Source organism: Spermophilus citellus (genome assembly GCF_964194105.1).
Source record: "Spermophilus citellus genome assembly, contig: SCAFFOLD_55, whole genome shotgun sequence".
In the NCBI taxonomy this organism is placed as follows: domain Eukaryota; kingdom Metazoa; phylum Chordata; class Mammalia; order Rodentia; family Sciuridae; genus Spermophilus; species Spermophilus citellus.
The window spans coordinates 837,650-863,711 of record NW_027672793.1 but is presented as its reverse complement, the minus strand read 5'-3'; the positions used below and the strand labels follow the sequence as shown (position 1 = coordinate 863,711).

The 26,062-nt window shown below is 41.0% G+C and overlaps 1 long non-coding RNA gene across 1 annotated transcript in view; it reads left to right on the top strand.

Moving 5' to 3' along the window:
• Nucleotides 1-26,062, top strand: part of LOC308640606 — a 663,035-nt gene that overhangs the window by 86,907 nt on the left and 550,066 nt on the right. The window lies entirely within an intron of this gene.

Genomic DNA, 26,062 nt, shown 5'->3' with positions numbered 1-26,062 from the left:
TAATGCAATGCCAATCAAAATCCCAATGGTATATCTTGTAGAAATAGATAAAGCAATCATGAAATTCATATGGAAAAATAAAAGACCCAGCATAGCAAAAGCAATTCTAAGCAGGAAGTATGAATCAGGAGGTACAGCGATACCAGATTTCAAACTGTACTACAGAAAAATAATAACAAAAACAGCATGGTACTGGTACCAAAACAGGCGGGTGGACCAATGGTATAGAATAGAGGACACAGAGACTAATCCACAAAATTACAACTATCTTATATTCGATAAAGGGGCTAAAAGCATGCAATGGAGGAAGGATAGCATCTTCAACAAATGGTGCTGGGAAAACTGGAAATCCATATGCAACAAAATGAAACTGAATCCCTTTCTCTCACCATGCACAAAATTAACTCAAAATGGATCAAGGAGCTTGTTATCAAATCAGAGACTCTGCGTCTGATAGAAGAAAAAGTTGGCTCCGATCTACATATTGTGGGGTCGGGCTCCAAATTCCTTAATAGGACACCCATAGCACAAGAGTTAATAACAAGAATCAACAAATGGGACTTACTCAAACTAAAAAGTTTTTTTTCTCAGCAAGAGAAACAATAAGAGAGGTAAATAGGGAGACTACATCCTGGGAACAAATCTTTACTCCTCACACTTCAGATAGAGCCCTAATATCTAGAGTATACAAAGAACTCAAAAAATTAAACAATAAGAAAACAAATAACGCAATCAACAAATGGGCCAAGGACCTGAACAGACACTTCTCAGAGGAGGCTATACAATCAATCAAAAAGTACATGAAAAAATGCTCACCATCTCTAGCAGTCAGAGAAATGCAAATCAAAACCACCCTAAGGACCATCTCACTCCAGTAAGATTGGCAGCCATTCTGAAGTCAAACAACAACAAATGCTGGCGAGGATGTGGGGAAAAGGGTACACTTGTACATTGCTGGTGGGACTGCAAATTGGTGTGGCCAATTTGGAAAGCAGTATGGAGATTCCTGGGAAAGCTGGGAATGGAACCACCATTTGACCCTGCTATTGCCCTTCTTGGACTATTCCCTGAAGTCCTTAAAAGAGCATACTAGGGCTGGGGATGTGGCTCAAGCGGTAGCGCGCTCGCCTGGCATGCGTGCGGCCCGGGTTCGATCCTCAGCACCACATATTAACAAAGTTGTTGTGTCCGGCGAGAACTAAAAAATAAATATTAAAAATTCTCTCTCTCTCTGTCTCTCTCTCTCCTCTCTCACTCTCTCTTTAGAAAAAATTTAAAAAAAATTAAAAAAAGAGCATACTATAGGTTTATGCTGCATTGATGTTCATAGAAGCACAATTCACAATATCTAGACTGTGAAACCAATTTAGATGTCCTTCAATACATGAATGGATTAAAAATGTGGCATTTATACACAATGGAGTATTACTCAGCACTAAAAAATGACAAAATCATGGAATTTGCAGGGAAATGGATGGCATTAGAACAGATTATGCTAAGTGAAGCTAGCCAATCCCTAAAAAACAAATGCAAAATGTCTTCTTTGATATAAGGAGAGCAACTAAAAACAGAGCACAGAGGAAGAGCATGAGAAAAAAGATTAACAAACAGGGACGAGAGGTGGGAAGAAAAGGGAGAGAGAAGAGAAATTGCATGGAAATGGAAGGTGACCCTCATTGTTATACAAAATTACATATAAGAGGATGTGAGGGGAAAGGAAAAAAATCAAGGGAGAGAAATAAATTACAGTAGATTGGGTAGAGAGAGAAGATAGGAGGGTAGGGGAGGGGGAAAGTAGAGGATAAGAAAGATAGCAGAATGCAACAGTCACTAGTATGGCAATATGTAAAAACATGGATGTGTAACCGATGTGATTCTGCAATCTGTATTTGGGGTAAAAATGGGAGTTCATAACCCACTTGAATCAAATGTATGAAATATGATATGTCAAGAGCTTTGTAATGTTTTGAACAACCGATAAAAAAAAAAAACTTATGAATTGGATACAACCCATAGTATAGGTGACAACAAATGCAATCAAGATTATCTGCATTCTTTACGTGTGACCAAATACTTGCAATACACATGATCAACACATTAGACTTACAGACAACCAAACATGCATAATACCATTGAATTAGATCATAAAATTAACATAAGTGGAGTTGTATGGAGAGATGATTATGTAAAACCAGACACACCAATGGAATCACTACAATGGGGTGAACATTAAAATGAATAATCCTACTTCTACCCTAGGTATAAGATAAAAACATGATCACTGCCAACAGTGGGGACAGAAATGGCCAACATCTTGTCAGTACTGATGTCAAAATTTTTGTCCATCATGCTAGAGCTGCACTTCACCTTGACTCCAGATCTGTGCTCAGAGATCCCTTCCTGCCCCCCTATTTAAAATAACAGAATCATCTGCAATACCCTTATTCTGCTTTATTTCTTTATAGAACTTATTACAACAAAAACTTCCATCTCAGATTCCCTGGATTATGTGTTTATTGATATTTCTCTTCCCTAATATAGGTTCCCCCAGAGCATGAACCATGTTCTTATTCCTGGTTCTTGTTCAAAATCTGTTTAGTGAGTAAACACACAAGTGTATAGATTTAGTGATGATGATGATGATGATGATGATGATGGTGATGCTGGTGGTGGTAATGATGGCGATGATGATGATGGTGGTGGTGGTGATTATGAGGAAGATGAATTTGACAAGAAAATGTCAGTGATCGTGATGATGATTATGATGATGATGATGATGATGATGATGATGATGATGATGCTGGTGATGATTTACAAGAGGTGTATCTGAGGTAGATAACATCACTGTCTATGTTCAAAGTTCAGTCATACGGCTGGTGCTTTGCCTCCTAAACATCTACCACTGTAGTCAGTAGTCGCCAGCTTCTATTGGGGGATGAGGCTTACACTTGCCCTGAGATGTTGATATTGAATTTTGAGTTGGAGCCAGCAAACTTTCAGAACACAGGCCTCATCATCAACAGGCACAACTTGATATGTGGGGAAGGCTCCACCCAGCAGGGTAAAGATCCATCACCTCCCCTCCTCATCAGAGCAATGAGTACTGTATTATAAAGTGAGGTGTTGTTCCAAATGCATGGAGACAGGTGTCCTGGCTAAAGCAAGGTAAGATGTAGTTCTCATTCTTGTAGAGTTAGAATTGATGCTTTAGTCTTATAGGTTCTCTCTTCCAGGTCACTTATGCAGTCTCTTTCCAGGTCACAGCCCCACTGCCTTCAAGCAGTTACATGTCTGCCAGGCTCAGCTGAGGCACACAGTACAGAAGAATCCACACAGAGTGTGGGTGGGGTTTTGAGGGACATGGCTGGATTGGGCTTGCCTTGATTCTACTCTCATCTCATTAGCTAATACTCAGGCACATAGCCTCATCCAACTGTCATAGAGGCTGAGGAATGTTACCCAGCTTTGTGTCCAAGAAAAATGGGCTACATGTTCAGGAACCACTATCCAAGGAGTCACTTACACAGAGATATGCTCCTCAAATGGAGCATCTCAGATCCTGCTCAGAGGGCATATTTTTTTTCTCCATAATCTTCACATTTAATCCTCCACAGAACTCAAAGACAAGGACCAATTTATCATCCCCATTTTGTAAACATCAGACTGAGGCTTAGAAGCAATAGAAATATTCACCAGATCACCAAGATACAAATTGGCAAAACCAGAACAAAAATTAATGTTTTATCCCAAAGGCTAGGTAGCTCTTTAGCACTGTGTCATATGACTATATAGATTATATTGGTACATAGTTATATGCCTCATAAGTAAGTCCCATGGCTTACCTTCATTCCACGGGTTTGTGAGGAAGTTCTGAGCATGCTCCTAACCTTGAGCACAACTGCTATTCCTTGGAATATATTCTTTCTGTTCTGTGCTGCTACAAGTCTCAACTGAAGGCAGAGTCTAGCTGTGAACTTCAGAATGGGCATTTAGGTCTGATGAAGTTTTCTTTATAACCTATCAGTTATTTACAAAAGATTGTCTGTGGCTAATATTTCATCAGCAATTTCTGGGAAAGGCTCATCTCATAACAATTCTGGAACACATATTAAGAAAGCCAAACCTAATCCAAATTGAATTTTGAATGCACACAATCCTCCTTTATAAACTCACTTTGCCATGCCAAAAAAATTCTCTCCCCTAAAGAAGATGTTACCATGGAAAAACCACCTGGCCCTCTGTGTCCACAAAAGCCCTTCATTGTCAACCTGTCTTTCAGTCCCTTCTTTGTTTTTATACTTTTCTGTATTCAGTGAGAAACATAGCATGAATATGCAATAGAAAGAGACAAATAATGGAGCCAAAGAAGAAAGATGGGGGCTTTGAGTGTGGAAAGAGAAGGGACAGCAGGAAAGAGAACAAGCTGCCCTCAACCAGGAGGGCAGATATCATTTCTCTCCTTAATGTAGGAAGACCTGGTTATATGACTGAAAACACATTTCCTTTCTAAGGCTGTTCCCAGCCTAAACATCACAAGCCTCATCATTAACCTCTCCCCTGTTGTGTCCTCCTCAAAGACAGGTTTGGCCCCAGCAGCTCTAAGCATCATGCACAGCCATGGAGGTAGATGATACTATGATTTCCAGCAACCCAGATGCACTTGAGCAAGCCACCAGAAAAATGAGGTCCACTTTTGATGCCCATCTCAGAACTCTCAGGAAGGAGCCAGAGGTAATGGGTGGAGCACATCTACCTCTACCATCCCAGGGGAATGCAGAGGCTGAGATCCAAGTGTATCTCATCCATTGTGTGAACAGATTGAACAGTTTCAACAGATTGTTTCTAAAATCCCCTTCAGTTCTAATATCTGACTTAACTTACTCTATAACTAAACAGACTTAGTATCTCATTTTTGCATAAAATATCAGACTTCTGGGTCCAGCTCAATTCAAAACTCATGCTGTGTTAGAAAAAGTCTTCCTCTGAGTATTTCTTCTCACCTCCACTAACCAAGGGAGTTTCACTTCTTCTCTACCTGAGGCTACCACCACTCAAGGTGCAGAGACCATTCTGAGTCAGGAAACTTACAATTCAACTGAAGCACAGTACCCTCTGACTGAGCACACAACTTCTGTCCTAGGATGCTTCTCCCAATACACAGTCTTGCCTGCACTGGTTGGAAGGGGTTTGGAGACAGGCTTGGGGATTTTCAGTCTGTATTTTTCAGGATAACAGAGACAAAGGCAAAAGCCTCAACTTTTCTTTTTAATTTAGATAAGCCTGATGTCTCTCTTATAACAGAGACAAATACAAAAGCCTCAACTTTTCTTTTTTATTTTGATAAGCCTGATGTTCCCTTGGATCTTACAGAGGCAACATTTGCAGACCGTGGCCTCCAGGATCATTGAAGAGGACAGGGGACATCAGGAGGAGTCATGCAGCTCTTAGCCACCCCAATCTAGAAGTGACACACATTGCTTGCATTGATAGTTCACTGGTCAGGGCTTGTCACATGACCTGTAATAACTGCAAAGAAAGCCAGGAAATTTAGAAAACGACATGAGACATTTGAAGAGTACCAATTCCCTGTGCTGTATACCCCGCAATATTTTGGGTTTTATCAAAATGCATTCAAGAAGTCCCTGGGAACAGAGCTAAAGTCTAGGGAAGGCCTTTCTTAATTTATCTACTCAATATTAAAAGCAAGTGGCCCAGGTGAGAGAAAGGCTTCAGAGGTCATGTGGCATAAGCATTGTAGCTCCTGAAACTCTTCTCAATGATCCTCTAGTGGCTGCTCTACTGAATACCAATCTCTGAGGCCTCCAAGCATAAATAGAGAGAAGTTGATGGAGCCATGGGCCACACTGAGCTCACCTTATCTTGTCTCATCCAGCAATTAGTATCTCACTCATGCACTTGGACTCTCCTCACCTCTATGTGTTCTTCTGCCATCCTGTGTGAGAGGGAAGGTTAACTCTGCTTTGCACAGCTCAGTGGTCTAGTACATGAGGGAGTACAACCTTTTCCAGACCCAAAACATTACCTCCTGGAGGAACTGGGCTGCTGAGTCCAGACCCTGTGCAGTTCTAGGGAGCTTTGCTTCTCTTGTGATGGGCACCCCAGCTGCAGAGTGAGTGCCACACACTGTGAGTCCTGGGATGAAGGGCACTGAAGTTCCCCACACTTGGTGTAAGAAGGGCTCAGATGGGAACCCACCCAGAAGAACAAGACTGACTGCCCCAACTTTTACCTGCTCCCAGCTACAGACAGCTCTCAGAAGTCTTCATATCAAGTTTTCTATTGCACAGAATCTAGTTATAATATGATTTGTAATCACCCATGCACACACATGTGCACAAACCCATAATAGCTGAGCAGAAGAGCCATCATGTCTGCTCTGCTCAGTGCATTGGATCTACACATGGCAAAGCAATGTCATTGGCACACAGAGGTGTAATTGGGAGAGCTGTCAAAGATACACAATAGCTCTGTTAGTGTGGACAGTGCACTTCTCACATCACAAAGAGCAGCCCTAGGTGCCCGTTTTCCATGCTCTCATTCCACTCTTAAAAAGAACATCACTACACATAAAATGCCAATCACAGTATGAAACAGTGCCCAGGAGCCAGGTCTGGAAGTCACTGAGTGGTGTGTAGTCCCCTATCTCCATCCTGAGAGGGGCAGGTCAGGAATGCTCACCCCTCACAGAAGCCAGGAGACCAGGGGCATGTCTCCATACAAGGCAATCAGGAACTATTTAGGTGATGGGCTGAGCAGGAGGGTCAGAGACATTTCTGCCAAGATTTATCTTGTTTCTGGGTCAAGCCCTGCCTCCATGACTCTGGAAACATGGGGTCTTTTGGGCTTCATGGTGAGGGCTCTCTCATGCCCCAGCCCACATGGTGCTCATAAATATGGTGAAATAAATGTGAACATGTGTGTGCACCAGGCTCTTTCAAGAAGATATGGAAGGTTCTGTGGCCTTTAACCACATGAGCTCCAGTCCAGGTTCTGTAGTCAGGAGGAGAATTGACTGCCCTTGTACCAGTGGTGCTCCTCATGGCTTACAGGCACATACCTGTGTTTTCCACACAGAACCAGAGGTGACTCTTTGCACCTATGGCCACACAGGTGCTTCACTGAATAAAAACAGGGCCTCTATGCATGCTTAACCTTATTTCCATGGTGACTCCCTGCCAGAGACTACACACAAGTTAAGGGGTATTTAGGACAGTTTCTTCTGAAATCAGGATAGCCAGCTTCCTGCCTGTCTTTTTTGTCTTGGGTAGCTGTGCAACAGTGGACAAATTCTTAAGGTTCAATTAATTTTACAATAATTTGAATATTACTTGTATTGGCAATATATAGAGTTCATAGATCTGCCTGTGATGAGGACAGCACTGTGACCTGGCCTTTCTCACTTTGAAGGCTCTAAACAACTTGTCTCTGCTGTTGTGAAGTTTCTTAATTCACCTCTGTCTGGGGTGCTGAGCAGATATCAAACACAACCATGTCTGAGGTCTTACCCAATGTGGGGGCCCATGAGATGTCACATTGGTCCTGAGTGTAATGAGTACAGGGTTATTGGCACATCTTCCAGAGAGCAATAATTAAAACATGCCAGAAACAGAAGACAAACAAGTTGTGTGTTTGAGATTATTTTAAAATATCAATTTTTCTAAAAATATGCATTTAATGTCAGAAAAATGCTTAATGTATACTGAGGTTAAGAAGGTAACTAGTTCTTCTTTTAAAAAGCAGTAAAACTCTTTTTAAAACCCGATGAATTGTCTGGGTGCAGTGATGTATACCTGTAATCCCAGTGGCTTGGGAGGCTGAGGAAGGAGAATGGAGAGTTCAAAGCCAACCTCAGCAAAAGTAAGGTCCTAAGCAACTCAGCAAGACCCTGTCTGTAATAAAATACAAAATAAGGCTGAGGATGTGCCTCAGTGGTCGAGTGCCCCTGAGTTTTTACCCTGTTACAAAAAAACAAAAACAAACAAAGACATGAATGTTATTTATAAGTGTGTTTGTGTGTGCATGTGTGTGTGTGTGTGTGTGTGTGTGTGTGTGTGTGCTTCTTTTGTGCCTAAAACTGTTATGGATAAATAACCTAAAAACCATGGTAATGTCTCTACTGAGAATCAAGATGATTTTTCTTTTCTTTTAAAATTTTTTTAAAGTTTCAATTTTTTCTGTAATAAATATATGTACTTTAATTACTATGAGGTCTTCAATATTAAATCAATGGTAAATCAGTAAGTCACCTGACCTGGCCATAGTTGGCAATGCAGAAATACAACTGGCCCTTTAAGCCAACCATCCACACAGAAGCCACCACTTGGAGCTCTCTGGAGACATGCATAAGAATGGCAAGATAGAAAATATGTGATCTGGGTACAATAGGACACATTCCATTATTGCTAAGGTGCCACAGATGAAATTATCATGCTCTCAACTATTTATTGTTCCATTTAATTTTAGAGTAGAACATCAGGCTCGATTTATCAGGATCTTATTTATCACTTGTTAGTAAGACACCAAATGATGATAGAGGGGAGAGTTTTGCATTCGCCTACGCTGCCTGAGAAATGCCTCTGTTTCGCTGATAGTGTGATTTCTTTCTTTCCTCATCAAGTGCAGCTCCAAGGTTTGTCTCTGTAATGCACAGATGCCAGATGCTCTCCCTGATAAATATTTCAAGCTCCATGGTGATAGTCCCCAAACTAATGTAACCATTCTCCAACATGAGGAAATACCCATCCCAGGCTCCATGGTGGCCCTTTCTCCTGACCTTTCCAGCTGCTGGCTTTGTGAACCAACCCCTGGGAAGCTATTTTCAGCATCTTCTACTGAATACTTGCTGACATGACTGTGTGTGTGAGTGGCACCTGTGTGGGGACAGGGTCCTGAAACTCTGGGAATCAACCCTGGCAATGCTCAACCCATTGCACTTAGTCCCTCCCTGGTCATCAAGTTCACCTTCCAAGATGTGGCAGGTGTCAGATACAAAGGCTTTCCAATGCTTGCATCTCCCCAAAATTCATGCATTGACACCTAACCCCAGTGAGGTGGCCTTGGAGGTTTGGGTCTTTATGAAGATAATTAGGTTTACATAAGGTCAGGAGAGTGGGGACTTTATAACAGGCTTAGTTCCCACACAAGAAGAGACACAAAGGAGCTGACTTTCTCTCTCTCCCCTGATGTGAGGACAGCAGGAAGGTGGCCATCTGAAACCCAGGAAGAGTGCGCTCACTGGGAATCAAGCAGCCATCACCTTGACCCTGGACCTCCATCCTCCAGAACTGTGAGAAATAAATGTCTGCTCTTTGACCACTTGATCTATGGTGTCTCCTCACAGCAGCCTGAGCTGGATAAGGCACCCACCAGCTCCAAGGTTAGCATGACCTGTGACCTGTTGGGGCCTGTGAAAGGAGAGCAGAAGGAACTCATCACCTGAGGCATGGAGCATCTGAAGTTGGTGGTTGCTCTGCAGATCTGTCTCCACCCAGCAACACTGTCCAGCTATATTCCCACTGAGAGTTCATCCTCAGCCTAGGACCTTGAGTGAAGGCAGGCAGAAAAATATTCCAGGTCCATTATGTTCTATAATTAAAATACTTCACATATATTTCTTTTGCAAATATCAAATATGACATGTTGAGCAATGGAAAACTTAAAATTTCATCAATACTTAATATTTAGTCTCATAGCTGAAACAGATATTTATTAGGTGTCTATTAAAGCAGAAAGGTTTATTCACATTACCTTTAAAGTATATCTATAGCTCTTTGATGAATCAGCATGAATTGATTTTGAATAATTTTTATCAAACATAAGATCCATTATTTAATTTCATGTTTAGGAGTACTACTTTCTTGAAGATAAATATCCCTAGGATTTAGTTGTAATTATATACAAAGTGATCAGCAACATAAACCAACATTACAGCTAATTCATTAACAGAAAAATAAATGTCTGATTTTCAGTGCTATTTAATATGTAGTGTGAGTAGAAGTGCACAGCTTCAGAAGAAAATGGTATCTTTCTTTATGATTTTTTAAAGATGAACACAATATATTTTATTTATTTTTATGTGGATCTGGGGATCAAACCCAGTGGCTCTCATGTGAGGGGCAAGTACTCTACTGCTGATTTATAACCCCAGCCCTGATAATGGTATCTTGTTGAACAAAAATTTAAAGGGTAAGGTGTTGTATTGTTGTAAAATAAACATGCCAGTTTAACATCAATCCCAACCTTTTTCTTGAATGTACTGACGTGAATTACAAAGCATCCTTGATCTTGATAAAATTAATTAAAGATAACTATCAAATTAAGTGCTCAGTGAATATTAGTATCCTCATAGCATTGATCTCTTTTGTAATAAATTTAAATACACTGACTATAATTGAAGTTTGGAGAGGTACAAAATCATCTAAGAGATCAAGTACTCGATAATTGTTTTTTCTGTGTTCATAATTTTTTCTGTGTTTGACTTACATGTTGAGCTATTTTAATTTCATGTATATATAACAACATCTCATGTGAATTTTATTTATATTAGGGATCAAACCCAGGGAACACTCCCACCAAGCTATATACCTATGCTTATTTTTATTTTGAGACAGGATCTCTCTATGATGCCTAGGCTTCCCTGAACTTTTAATTATCTCTCCTCAGCCTCTAAAGTAACCAGGATTGCAGGATTACATATGGGATAAACTTCACCAAGTTGAACTTTTTTTTTTTTAATGATAATTTGCCTCAAGGATAGTTTGCCACAAGGCCATATCTCCATTTCTCTCTCTCTCTCTCTCTCTCTCTCTCTCTCTCTCTCTCTCTCTCTCTCTTCTCTCACTTTTATTTTGAGACATGATCTCACTAAATTGCTTAGGGCCTAACTAAATTGCTGAAGAGCTGGAGATTAAGCCCAGGCTGTTTAATATGCAAAAAAGTGCTCCACACTGCCAGGCATGGTGGTGCATGCCTGTAATCCCAGCAGCTCAGCGAGGCTGAGGCAGGAGGATCACAAGTTCAAAGCCAACCATAGCAAAAGTGAGCCACTAAGCAACTGAATAAAACTCTTTCTCTAAATGAAATAAAAAACAGGGCTGAGGAAGTGGCTCAGTGGAAGAATTCCCCTGAGTTCAATCTCCAATACCAAAAAAAAAAAGAAAAAATGCTCCACATCCATACATATCTAGCACTTAACTTTAATTTTCTAATACTATTTACACTGTAGATTTTTCTTAAATACAGGTCCAGGAACTATTTATCATTGTAAAGTTTCTTAGTCACACTTCTCAGAATTCTTTTATTACATGATGTATTCATTTTGTTTGTTATATACAAACCACTGTATACAGTTATAAGTTATTGTTAATTTAGATTTCAATCCAAAATATGTTTAAGTAATGTTGTTTACAGTCTCAAAAGACATTTTCTAAAATAATTTATGGAAATCAGTTTTGCTACTCATTTCTTAAAACTTTGTCATATTACATTAAATTAAGTTTTGTCTGAGGACGACTCTACCCTTGAGTCTGGGATCTGCCAATGAAGGTAGTGCTTATCCTACCTAGTGAAAGCCTAGTGCAGAGGACACTCCTAATACAGTGGAGTCACAGAAATGGCAATGCTGAGCTTGTGAATTGTGGACTCCTAAAATGGTGTTCTGTGTGACCTGGGAAGCTGTTTTCAGCCTCAGTGTTCCTCTCCATCAATGCTGCCCTGCCACCTGGGAGGCATAAGTTCTGTGAAACTATTCCAGTCCTGAGGCTGACAAGTAAGAGGGTCATTTGGTTTCCATTCTATTTCCCTTTTTAAGTAACTCCATGAAGTGTAACATGTCTAATGGGTTTTTCTTTAACATTAAAGTATGGTTTTGAAGCTAAAAGCTTATTAATTGTCATGTAATTATGAGTCTGTGAAATTTACATTTAAGGCCTATTCACATCTTAAGAAACCTAATATTTAAAATACAGCAGTGTTTCTTATTAATGTTTGTGAAGCCTAGTTTGCTCTCTGAGCTATGGCATGTTAATCTGTTTGTGAAATTTTGAACAAAAGTTAAAATAGAAATACAATTTTGGGCATATTTACATACAGAAAATGTGTTTCAGAAAAATAAAGTTTGCATGATTGTCTAACTAAAATTATACCATAAATAGAAATCACACTCTTTGCCTTTGCAAATTTTGAGAAGAAAAGTGAGTAGAGAGAAAAGCTTTTATGCCAAGGAGTGGATCCTGATACAAATGGAGCAGTAAGTTCTGTGCACAAATATGAAATGGTTGATCAGTTCTCAGAGATGGGCAGGTTCAGGGTACAGATTTAGCTCTCATACAGTTCTGAATGTGTGGGTAGGAGGTCTCTAAGTGCCAACCTAGAAGGAAGCACCTTTTCAGGGTCTTGGGGAGGTTTACACAGGAAGCCAGTCTACAGGGGCAAAGTTCATTGGCTGCCCACTTCTCTCTGTGCCAACACAAACCTCTCTCTTGCCTAAAATGAATCAATTCAGAATACTCAATCCACTCCCTTCACCAGAAGAATTGGGGTTGGAGGCCAGCCTCAGAACTTAATGAGGTGCTAAGAAACTCAGCGAGACCCTGTCTCTAAATAAAATACAAATTAGGGCTAGAGACAGGGCTTAGAGATGAAGCATCCTGGGTTCAGTCCCCAGTACACACAAAAAAAGAAAAAAAAAAACAGGAAAGAAGACCAGCAGCCCTCAGGACGTTGGCAGTCTCAGGAGGGCTGACCTGTGCACTAGCCTCCATGCTCAGTCCTGAGGCTGGCTTTGAACTCAGGCACGTGGCTGGTGTGCAGGGACATGGGGCCGAGGAGGTCTTGGGCACATCTGGACCACAGATGGCTGTAGAGATTTCCTTACTAGCCTGCTCTCTCCAAATGACAAGAAGATGGAGAAATGTTGACAGAGGGCTCCAACTCCAAGTCAACCCTTCCACAAGCTGGGAACCATAAATGGTGGGCCTTAGTTTCTAAATTTGGGAATTACAGCCAAGGACAGGAGCAGCCATGCATCATGTAACCTCCTGGCTTCTTCCTGGAGGAAATTCCTGGCTCAAGGACAGGGGTGGCCAAATAGCAGAGAAGGCAGAGCACATAATGTTGCTCTGAAGACACAAATGCATCTTCGGTAAACAGGAAAGGGAAAAGGAGACACTCAAGTCTCAGAAACTAGCAATAATCTATGGTGAAGTCAAGGCTCCTGGCATGTGACATCACACCCAGACTGCTCTCCACCCAGCTTTGTCAATCTGACTCTTTATAGAGGACTTTGTACCAAATCCTACAAGAGCTCAAATGGCAGAGTGCAATGTGCCATCATTTCCATCACAGAGGAGCTGTGGGAATTTGGATAAGTTTCTCCTATGCTCAGAAATGAGTGTAGACTCTGAACCTATCTCAACAGATTATAGTGGGCAGCAAAATTCAACAGACTTCTCTGACTCAGATGTAAAAACATACTACCGTCTTTCATTCACAGCACCCAAACATCTCAAGCATCACCTGTAGCAATACCTGACAGACATTTTTGAATCTTTACCTATCACTAAATTTGAACAGTCCTTTAAAGCTTCATGAGTATTTCCATACTTTCTAGTCCAGAGAAGGTGGTGTGAAAAAGATCAGAAATATGTGGCTAAGAATTCCCTGGGAGAAGAAGGGAAAGCTTCTTGAAAAAAATCTATGTTGAGAAAAAAATCCAGGGAATCATAGGAACAAACACTATTCTGTGCAGAGTTGATAGGGCCTTGAAGATCATCTTATCTATCTCCTTTGACCCATGTGGAAATTGAGGCACAAAGACAAGAGGTTAGTATTGGGGTCACATAAGGCATTCATGGAAGACTTCCAACTCCCTCTAGTGTTCATGACACCTTCCATGCATCCTGGGTGGGACTGGAAGAGGACCTACCTGTGTCATGGAAAGGGATATAGAACCTGACCCTATCTTTTGGTGGTCAGAAGAGGACAGGAAAGAAGGGGGGTCCATTGGCAGCAGCCAAAGCCTGGACCCCAGCTTTTCTGTCCAAGGCCTGGTGGCCTTGCAATGACTCTGATCTGCCAGTGGAAGCTGGATGGCCAGCCCTATCTGTCTAGAATTCTTTCTGGCCCATCCTGCCATGAAAGAAGAAATTCTGCACTCAAAGTGGGGGCTGGGCAGGCAGGATGGCCTTGGAGATCCTCAACAGCTCTGAAAATCTTCATAGAGGGTCTCTGGAACAATAAGAGGTGATGTCCATGAAGAAGAACCATTAGACATTTCTGTGTGATGGTGACACCAACCATTTTTTCTTCCATAATCACCCTTACTGCAGCCCTGGCTCAAATCAGATAGCCTGCCACACATGCACTTTATTTTAAAATACCTCTTGCTTTATCTATATCTATATCTATATCTATATTTATATCTAGATATCTATCAATCTCTATCTCTATCTACCTATCTACTATATATCTATATATCATCTATCTATCTATATCTATATATCTGTATAACTATATATCATCTATCTATCCCTGTGAATTCCTAAACTCCCAGTCAGAAGAAAGCACTCAATTCTGTCTTTGAGTGTGCTGATGGTAATGTGATTTCTGAGACAGAACCCTCTGAGCTCTTCAGCAGAAACAAGCCCCCTCCTCATGTAATTTAAAAGAATAGCCTCCAAAATTTCTCATCTCTTTGCTGGATACACCTTATCCAAGGAGGGGAAAAGCCAATGTTTGGTTAAATAGTTCAGAGGTTGATTCTCAACTGATGTAAGAACTATTTTTCTTATATTCTCCCACTCTTAGAGGGAATCCTGGCAGCAGTTCTTGCTGGATTCACAAGCCTAGAAGAGAAGGATAGGGGAGGAAGGGGGATTTTCCCATCATGCCCATTGAGGGAGTCCCTTCTCCCAAGCCACTGTCAGTCCCTCAGGGTCTCAGGCTGTGTCTGGAGCCTTCAGAGGACTATGCTTTGGGCAGGGTCCACCAGGCCTGCCTGCATTCAGAAAGGAACACTGTGTCTGCCCTGTGATATGGAGCTTACAGAAAAGAAAATTAAACAAAAGAAAAACAATACAAGTAAGAATCTCAAATTCTCAATTCTCTGTGCTTTGGGCAAATTACTATTTTTTTTAAATTTTAGGTTTTATTTTTTGGGTACCAAACATAAAACCCAGGGCCCTGAACCACTGAGCCACACCCTCAGCCATTTTTTAAAAATTTTGTTTAGAGACATAGTCTCACTGAGTGGCTTAGGGCCTTGCTTTGTTGCTGAGGCTGGTGTTGAACTTTCAATCCTCCTGCCCCAGCCTCTGAGCCACTAGGATTGCAGGTGTGTGTCACCACGTCTGCTGGGCAAAAGGAAGCTGAAACCTTATTTATCAGTTGGATATATTAATTTACATGGTAGGGCTGTTGAAGAGATTTAAAATTCTTCTGGGAAACTGGATGTTTACGTGCTTTGAGTTCCACTCCCAATTGCTGGCCTGTTCCAAAAAGAAATAATTATATTGCCTCTGAAGTGATGTGGCTTCCCTTGTCATAATCTAGTGTTCAACTTTGCATAAAATGTCATAGAGTGCCCACATAAGGTGCTTCCTGATGAGATGCTGCATGGAGTTCCCCACACATCTCCAAAACATCCTTGTCAAAAATGGTTAACCTAACTAGATGAAAAGGTCAGAGAAAGAGGGAGGGAGTTAAATAAGAGAAGAAAACAAAGCGCAATTCCTAAAGAAAAACTGGTCCAGGATCTCTTCAAAAGTCAATGTCAAAAGAAGTGGGAGGGAAAGAGGGTAGTATGGGACAAGCAGAAATGTTGGAATGTGATAGATATCATTATCCAAAGTACATGTATGAAGACATGAATTGGTTTCAACATATTTTATACACAACCAGAGATGAAAAATTGTGCTGGATATGTGTAATAAGAATTGTATTGCATTGCACTGTCATTTATATATATATATATATATATATATATATATATATATATATATATATATATATATATATATTTATTTATTTATTTAACAATATTTTTATTTTATTTTTTATGTATTTATTTTTTATGGTGTCCAGGAATCGAACCCAGTGCCTTGGCCATGCTAGGCAAGCATTCTACCACTGAGCCACAACCCTGGCCACTATTTTTTAAGAAATTAATTAGCAAGTCAATGTCAAGAAAATAAAGTGGTGGGCATGAGGAGAGATTGTTTTATATAAAAGAAGTTTGAAAGACATGACCATTAAGTATAATCTGAAGTTCTTGTTAGAATTATGTGGTTTTCTTTTATTGAGGTGTAATTCATATAAAATACAATTAATGTTTTTTTCTTCTTCTTTTCTTTTTTTTTTAATTTTTATTTTTGGTACCAGAGATTAAACATAGAGGCTCTTAACCACTGAGCAACATTGCCAGCCAATTTTATTTTTATCTGCAGACAGGGTCTGGCTGAATTGCTAAAGGCCTCACTAAGTTGCTTAGGCTAGCCTTGAACTTGCCACCTTCCTGCTTCAGTATCCAGATGTGCTGGGGTTATAAACATGTGCCACCACACCCAGTTACAAGGAACCATTTTAAAGTGAACAAATGGATGGTGTTTATTGCATTCAAATGTTTTATAACTACAATCTCTCTCTATTTGCAATCTTCTCCATCATTTCTGAACATTTTATATCCTTTAAATAATTACTCCCTCTTCCCTCTTCCTGTGCAATCACTAATCTGAAATTCATGACCTATTATTTTTGTTGTTGTTTTATTCATTTTTTTGTCTGTGCTGGAAAACCAATCCAAGACTTTTTTATATTAGGGAAGTACTCTGCCATCAAGCTACACCCTCAGACTTTTTTTTTTTACCAAGTTTCTATAAATTTCAGAATAAGTTTACCATGTGTTTTTAATATGTACTCCTGGATATCTACTTTAGTGAAAGAAAAACTTACCTTCAAATAAAAACCTGTGCTGTGCCCCTCCCCTGACTCAGGCAATCGCAAGGCCCTACTGAGGTGGATGGTGCAAGGCATCCATCCTCTGGAGGAGCACAGTATGTTTCTGGGAATGGGCTGGTTTGTTTTTGTATTCCTTTAATAAGTATAGTTGCGATTTCTCATATGACCCTTAAGTATGAAGGAAAAAACATGACTTTCCCAATTAATGCAACTACTTCTAAAGAATAGATCTGTTTGCTCCAAATGCAATGATTCAGCTGTAGAGTATAAATTGTTAATGTTTAAGGAAAAACTCCCTGTATTCCTGTCAAGAAAGTTTTTGAGAAATTAAATTTAAAACCAGAGAAGAAGAATTGATGTTAAGAAGACAGATAAGTGCTTAGTACTGGGCAACTTGTTCTTGTTCCTATGCACAATGGTTTGTGCTCTTAACTCTTGTTTGATTAAAATTAATAACAAGTTAACCACTTGCTATAACCATGGCACCAGTTCCAGTCAGTAAGTCAAGAAAGAATAGTCAAGGTATAGGCAAATAGTTGGGACATTTCTAACTATTATTAAAAGTTAACTAAACAGAAACAGCTTGAAGCAAAATGCGAACTGAAAGGAAAAATGCTTGCTTATGCGTAAGCCAAGATACATTCTTCTATTCTAATTGTAGCTATGTAATATTTTGTTTCTTTGAATAATGATTCCTGTTTTGTAACCACAAAGTACTGTGAGCCTGACAAAATGAAAAGTATATATGATCAATTTCACAAGTAAAGATTTGGGATTCAGCACCTTTACTTTGGTGTCTGTGTTGTTTCTCCACCCCCCTTTCGCCAACTCCTCACCATCTATTCGTCACCTGAGACCCCCTGTTGGAGCTGGTCTCTAACAAACCTGTAAACAACTGTTGACTTCATCTGAATAAATAATTGCCAAAAGCTGTTAACAACCCAAATTTCCTCTAGAAGGCAGATGAAAAACAAAACAAAACAAACAAACAAACAAAGAACTGTGACACCTCCATAAAACAAAATAGCATTCAGCAATAAAAAGGAATCAAGCTGGGTGCAGTGGTGCAGGCCTATAATCCCAGCAGCTCATGAGGCTAAGGCAGAAGGATGGTGAATTCAAAGCCAGCCTCAGCAATAGTGAGGGCTGAGCAACTCAGTGAGACCCTGTCTCTAAATAAAATACCAAATAGGGCTGGAGATGTGGCTCAGTGGTTAAGTGCCCTGAGTTCAATCCCCAGTAAAAATAAATAAATAAATAAAAAGGAATGAGCTACTGATACAAACAAGTTGGATTAAGCACAAAATTTTTATTATTAATTCAAGGACCCGATCTTCCAAGGTGATATATAGTGTGGCTCCACTTGTATGACACTCCCAAAGAGAGAACCCAATATGGGTGAAGAATAAAGCAGTGGTTGCCAAGAGTTACCCATGGTAGCAGGGTATCTGGAGAGAATTTGTATTCAGGAGTTTTTTGGGTAATGAAGCTGTTTCATAACCTCATTATACATGTGTTAAAATGTGTTTAAAAAATTCTATGTTAAAATTCAGGGAACTGTACACACACACACATACACACACACACACACAAACACACAAGCCAATTTTAATATACAGTTTTGGGAGGGGCCAGCACTTTGGGTTAGAGGCACTTAACCGCTGAGGTTATTTTGAAAGAGGGTCTTATTAAGTGATTGATATTAGCCTGATAAACGTAGCCAAATTCCCTCTTAAGATCGGGAAGCATCTTGCCACAAGGTATAAAAAGTTAATTTTGGCTTTACTATAAATTACTGCTTGAAGTGCCTGCCCATGCTTTGAACTCACCCAGGCCTGGCTTTTCCTGGCCAGATAATGACCCTCTCTGAAGCTTTAATGTTGCCTCATAAATTCCAATGTTGAGATCTAATTCACTTCCTAAGTGCTGACAGAAGAACATTAACTAGCCTTTGTGTCATATTTGTCAAAATTGTGTTATCTGTAAGTTCTCAAGAAATCCCCCCATTCTTTTTGTAGCTTTCTGTGTTATAAAGCTCTGCTCCTAAAGAGCTGTGGGGATGTCTTCTGTTTTCACATTTTTTGGGGAGAGACAGCCCTGACCGATCAGAATTACAAGCTTGCTTTAATTTGATTTCAATTGGAGTCAGTGGTCTTTTCTTTGTGTTGTGATTTAATAAGCCTCCAACTTGCAATTCTCTCATCTCAGCCTTTCCAATCACTAGGATTCAGGGATGCATCACTGTGCCAGGCTTAATGAATAATCTTAAAAGAGTGAGAGATATATTTAAAGAAACAATTAAGGGAATGGCAAAATTTGAATATTTTTTCTAAGCTATAAGCATATAGGTGTATAATTTTCCAGTCTGTTTTTCTGCATATTTGATATTTTATATAATCTAAAGGATAAAGAGGAGGAAATTTTTATTCTGATGAGTCAGTCTTACCTTGTCTGGCCCTCAGAAATGCCATTCCCTTCTCCCTTGGAAAAACAATCATTGCTCTATAGGCCTCACCCTTAAATCCGGGACCCTCAATAAGAACAAAACTGTTACCAGCCCCCAGCCAGGTGCTCAATGTTCAATCAGAATATGCAGTCACTTTCACTAGTCTGGCTGCTGAGGACATGAAAGATTGTGCATGTCTAATCTCCACCTCTTGCACCCTCACCATGAAGACCAACCAGATCACTTCAGAACCATCTTCCCCATGGTTATGCTCCTACAGGACACTCTAGCAGCCCTCTTCAGGGCTCCCCCTCAACTACATATGCAACTGTACAACTGAGTGGCATTTGTCACATTGTAGGGTCACTGCCTCCAAGAACAGAAATGGAATGTCCTTGATCCCATGACAGGAGCTACAGGTCTGGGTTCATTTGCAGAGGACTGCACTTATCAGTGTGTCCTGGAGATCCCCCCCACACACACCTTAGAATTACAGGTGCTTATTGAAAGGCAGACTCTGGGTCCCAACCTCAGACCCACTAAACCAAATTGCTTAAATGAGGTGCAGGAAAGAGCATTAGAGCCAAGGCCCCCCACACTAATGGCCCAGAGCACTAGCCCAGGAGAGCCTCCTTGTCCTCCCCTGTGAGAAACCTTTCCTCAAGGGCTTAATGACCTGGGGGGAGAAATCCTGCCCATGTCTTCTCTCTAACCCCATCCTGGGCTTAGCCTAAAGACAGGTAAGAATACTTTTTCTGCAAAGGGCTAGCTAGTAAACATTTTAGGCTCATGGGCCATAGAATCTTTGGGACAACTACTCAACTTAGCCTAGTAGCATGGAAGCCACAAACATGTAAATGAAGAGACAGATGTATTCCAATTAAATTTTATTTGTGTATACTAAAATGTGAATTTCATATAATTGTCCCACATCACAAAATATTCTTATTTTGATTTTTTTTTCTCCTGGTATTGAGTATTGAGGGTGGAACCCAGAAGTACTCTACTTCTACAATGTCCCCCTACCTTTTTTTCTTTGAATAGGGTCTCAGTAAAATACCCAAGAGGTCCTTGAACTTGTGATCCTCCTGCCTCAGCCTCCAGAGTCACTGTGACTCCAGGTGTGCTCCACTGTACATGGCTCTTCTTTTCATTCTTTAGTTATTTTTCAGGGGTCATAAGGCAGACATGCATTTGCTTAGGCCTAGGAGGGTAAGGGAGTGAGGCATTACAGGTTAAGGTGGTGGAGTTTATCCTTGGAATTATCAAATGCACATATCTATGAATATACTAAAAACCACAGAATTGCACACTTTAAATCGGTGAATTATATATCAATAAAGCTGTTTCTAAAATCAAACAAAAACACTTTTAGCTCAAAGAACACACACAGATAGCAGGTAAGATTCAGTTCATGAGTTCAGCAGACCCCTGCAGCAGGTAGGAACATTTTAGATCAACAAAATCTATATACTTTCTTCTTTTCCTTGGCCAGAACCACCATCTTCCAGCAATTCTTCAGTATAAAGAACACAAAGGTAAAAAAAAGAGAGGAACATGATTGATGTTCTCTAGACCTTTTAGCAAGTATGGAGTCATTCATTTGGTCACATATATGCAAATCTGTAAGAAGGGTGACATAGTAAACATTAGGGAATGACTACTATTAAAAAAGGAGTGACCCACAAATGTGACTGTGGTAAAACTGGAAAAGTATATAAAATTACCCTGCATGCTGTGCATAATGTTGTGGACAAGAAAGTTAAAGGCAAGATTCTTGCCTAAAAATTAATGTTCATCTTGAACCCATTAAGCCCTCTAAGAGCTGAGACAGCTTCCTGAAATGGGTGCAGAAAAAAATCATAAGAAAAATAAGAACCCAAAAGAGAAAGGGGCTGAGTTTAGTGGAAACCCCAGTCTGCTCCACCAAGAAGAGCACTTTCTGTGAGAACTAATGCAGCTGGGTGCAGTGGTGCCTGTAATCCCAGCAGCTCAGGAGGCTGAGGAATGAGGATTGTGAGTTCAAAGCCAGCTTCAGCAAAAGAGAGGTGCTAAGCAACTCAGTGAGACTCTGTCTCCACATAAAATACAAAATAGGTCTGGGGATGTGGTTCAATGGTTAAACACCCCTGAGTGCAATCCCTTGTAGCCAAACACGAGAGAGAGAGAGAGAGAGAGAGAGAGAGAGAGAGAGAGAGAGAATGAATCAATGGAAATTGCTTGTGCTGCTGGACTCCGTTGCTTAAGAATTCATGGTATGATAGATATAAAAGAATGAAGGTTCTTGGACTGTTAAAAAAATTCAAATGTCCACATACTAAATGAACAGTGTTCCCAAAGTTGAATCTAGACATGAGAGAGTAGGTAGGAGGTAGGGAGTTAGATAGAATATCTATTCTATTTTATTCTTATTCACTGTGAACAGAGAACCCTAGATTTGGATATATGAACAGGGAGCTAGAAAACTAGGGGTTTATTCTTGTTACGAGTCCTTGCTTCCCCAATATTGAAGAATAACACCAGAGAAGCACGCTGAGGCAAGGTCAGAGTAGAAATTAGAAGTTTATTAAAGGACAGCAGAAAATACTTCTCCTGGAGGAAGAAGGGGACCCAAGAGGTGGAATTCTTGGAAGTGCGGTTGTTTCCCCTTTTTATAGTTCTTTCAGTGATGGAATGTAGGTTGGAAGTCCCAAGGGGTAGGACACAGGTGGGCCAAAGAAGTAATCTGGGCAGGAAAGACTTCATTAACGTTTCTTTGGGATGGCCTTTGGGCCTAGGGCTTTTCTGGGGACTTCATTAACATTCCATGAGTTGTCCTGCATTTCCTGGGATTGATTTTCAGCATGGCCTCCATTTTAGATTTCACTCCATATTAGACCCGATTTACCTAACTACACTGACTACCTAATTTTAAATCTTGCTTCATTCTGAGACCTATGAAAAGCTAAGCTGAATTTCTGGATTTCAGATACTTGTTCTGGGTTTGAGATACTGCTTCTCCTACAATTAAAAAGCTTAGGACTCAAGAGGAGAATGAGTTAAAAGGAAGCATCATGAAATTAATGAGACCCTAAGAGACTCAAAGGGACCCTGTCTCTAAATACAAATATAAGATAGGGGTGGGGATGTGAATCAGTGGATGAATGCCTCTGGTTTGAATTTCTGGTGAAAAACCTACCTCACAGCAAAGCCTGTCCAAAGAAGGGACATGACCTTTGTCCTTGGGAAAACCCACAGAGCACTCCTAAGCACATTCCCTCCCTGCTAAGTTGTTTATCTAAAAATAACAGGAGATATCTACTGCACCAGGTGTCCCTGACTCAGTCAGGCTAGGTGGGGATCCATAGCAACCCCCTAGCAACCACCAATCAGCATGAGACAGGGAAATACCTGGGATGACAGATGACCCTCCCAGCAGTTTATGGTGGTTGATAACATGTTGGGAAACCATGTAGTTCAGCACAAACACCCCGCTTGGCTAAAATCAATCAGTTCAAATGAATACCCCTTTTGTACTAACCAATCACCCCTACCCAACTTGTTCCCGCCAGTGAATGTGCTAATCATGTTTTAGAGTTGTTTTATGATTTCACCATGGTGTGTGATTATTTGCTAAGAGATGCTATGATGTATGTGGGGGTCCCTGCCTTCTACAAAGAATGTATAAAACTGCTGCAAACCCTGGGCTGGGGCCTCTCAGCATCACCAGTTGCTGTGTGTGTATGCGGAGGACCAAGGTAGCTCACAATAAACACCTCTTTGCTGTTTACATCGATCTTGGTCTCTGTTGGTCTTTTGAGGGTCCCGAATTCGAGCATATCACTGGTACCAAAAAGAAAACAACACACAAACACACACACACACACACACACAAAATTAAATAAATAAATAAATACATATTTTTTTTTAAAAAAAACCTTCATGAGTAACAAGCCCTAACATCAACAGCCTCTCTCATGCATGCATATAACAAATGGATTTGGGGTTCTCTCCTGATAATTATCTCAGTCCTCATTACACACTCTGGAGACATGCTGGACTCATGGCACATGGATGCCCACAAAGGGCTTCAGAAAGAATGTGATTGTGGTATCTGTGTGTACACATGCACGTGAATGCAGAGTTGCACACATGTGTCATTTCACACAATGACAGTTGTTTCAAAAAACTCCAGAGCACACGAAGATGGAGCCATGACTGAAGATGGATTCTCATTAACATGTCTCACATTCTGGTTCAGGGCTTGGGGTGTTTTTTTTCTGAGCAGTGGGTACAGGGGTTCAGGCCTGTCTGCCTGTGGCTTTTGCAGGTTCACCAGTGGCCTCCAACATGGGCAGGATGTTCAAAATGGAGAAAAAGAGCAAGCAAGTGTGGGAAACTGAGGTGGACCCTGTTACTGCTGCTCTTGCCATGGGTAAGGTTGGCTGTGTAGCCCCTGGGGAGAATCTGGAAATAGGGTCTTGGGGTGCACTGCCTTCCAGCAAGAGGCATGCCCTTCAGAATAGGAAGCAGAATTTTGGATGCCCTACTGTGCCTGTCTAGTTATCAAGCCCAGGAGTGGGGAAAGCTCTTCAGAGAAATTCCCATAATCCTACCTCTTGACATTCACACCGTTGGGGCTGTGAATATGGCATCCCGAAGCATGGCACTTTGAAACAAGAAGTAGCCTCCAATGTCTTTATTTTCCTCTATCTTCCTGTCTTTACTCAACCACTCAGGAAAGCTCTAAATTTCTTTTTTTCAAGGCAGTTCATGGTAACTGGAGCCCCTTTCCCCAAATAAAACAAATCCCCACCTCTTTGTCTTGTAGCTGGCCACAAACAAACACTCTGATTTCCCTTGTCTGGTAGTAGATCACAAGACCCCCATTTCAGAAGAGGTTCTGCCTGTCCCTAGGAGGAGAGAATGCTGCACAGATAGGCCAAGAAGAGCCCCAGAGCCATGCTGCACAATCAAATTTTGACTGCCCTGCTCCACGGGACCCTTTGTTTTTCTCACTCTAAACTCCTGGGGAGAGCAACCCCACCAGGGTCTGAAGGAAGATTTGACAAACACAGCAAAGACCCTTGGCCTTAGACAAACACTGTGCAGGGTACAGAGTGTTTCCAGCAACCAATGAGTGGGTCACAGGATCATGAATACTGGAGCCTGGCTCTTATCTTCATTGCAATCCTATAAGAAGCCTAAGGCTGGGACAGTCACTGTAGCCTTATGAGAGACCATGGAGCAGAGAGCTCAGCCATGCCTGAATTTCTGAGCCATGAAACCCAAGGTAAGTGTGTGTTGTTTTACATAACAAAGTGTTGGGGAACTCTGCTACACAGAAATAGATGGTAACACATACAGACTCTGATCAGCTTGCTATCCTGGGAAGGCAGGACCTGCAAATCTCAGTCACAGCACAAAGGACTGGCTGGATGAAATGGAATTTGAACTTTAGACAAGGTGTCTTTATGGTCTACCTTGGGTTCTTAGACCTCCTTGAACAAGTAAAAGGACTTTCTTAAAGTCCCTCAGACTTGCTTTAATGCCCTCCCATTCAACTGTTGGGGGAAAGGTTATGAGAAGAAGTAAGTGCTCAGCACCAGGTACCACACAAAAGAGGCCACAACAGCTTGTGATAACCTTTCCTTAGGCCAGAGAGGTGTCCCGGATACTGACGGGTTGCATAGGCTGTTTTGGGGCCACAGGTGACTCATTATGGGGATGACTCACAGGAGAAGATGGAGTCCCTCCAGCAAGGTCCAGAGATAACCTCCTAGTGTGAAGAGGGCCAAGTGACCCTGTTACCACTAGAATATGCAACTGGTTTGCTGGACTCAATCTGAAGAGGCTGCCTGAGAATGACAGAAAGTGCCTGGCCAGGAGACCAGCCCTGCAGCAACAGGATGGAAGGGGGACTTAGGGTTAAGTAACTTCAGTCCTTTAAATTTTTCCCAGATGTCAGGGTCACATATAATATTAGGCCTTCATTTTAGAACCTATTGCTGGGAGTCACCCCGGCACCAAAGACTAACTTCCCCATTTCCCAAGAAGAGCCATCCAATGGTGAGCCCTGGTGGCTCACATGATCCTGCCATCTAATGGTGAGCTCTGCTTGCTCACATGGTCCTTACTCACCAATCAGACTAGCCCTCCTGGCTCACATGATCCTTACCCACCAATCAGACTAGCCCTGCTGGCTCACCTGATCCTTACCCTCCAATCAAAAAGCACCCCATGCCAATTTTCAAACCATCCCCGGCTCTATAAATATGCAGAGATGTTCCTCAATAAATGGGCATTTTCTCTAATGGCAACCCTTGATCGTTCTTTCACCTATATTCTGTTCAATGAATAAAAAGTAAATTTGTGAGGGAAATAGGGTGATATTAGAGAACAAAACTGGAAAGGTGAATAGAAAATAAGTCATATGGGAATTTTCACCTCATTTGGTGGCTTTTGTGTTGTTTCCTTCCATCTCTTCCTGGTGACTCTCATTTGCATAATAAGGCACCAATCAACCATCATTTTTGCACAAACCAAAAAATTTTAACTTTTTATGTGTGAAACAATACAGGAAAGCTTAGCAGTGACTGGATTGGGTTATGAGTGTATGAGCCTAATCAGTGCATTAACCCCCTAATGAAGGTTAACTGGGTG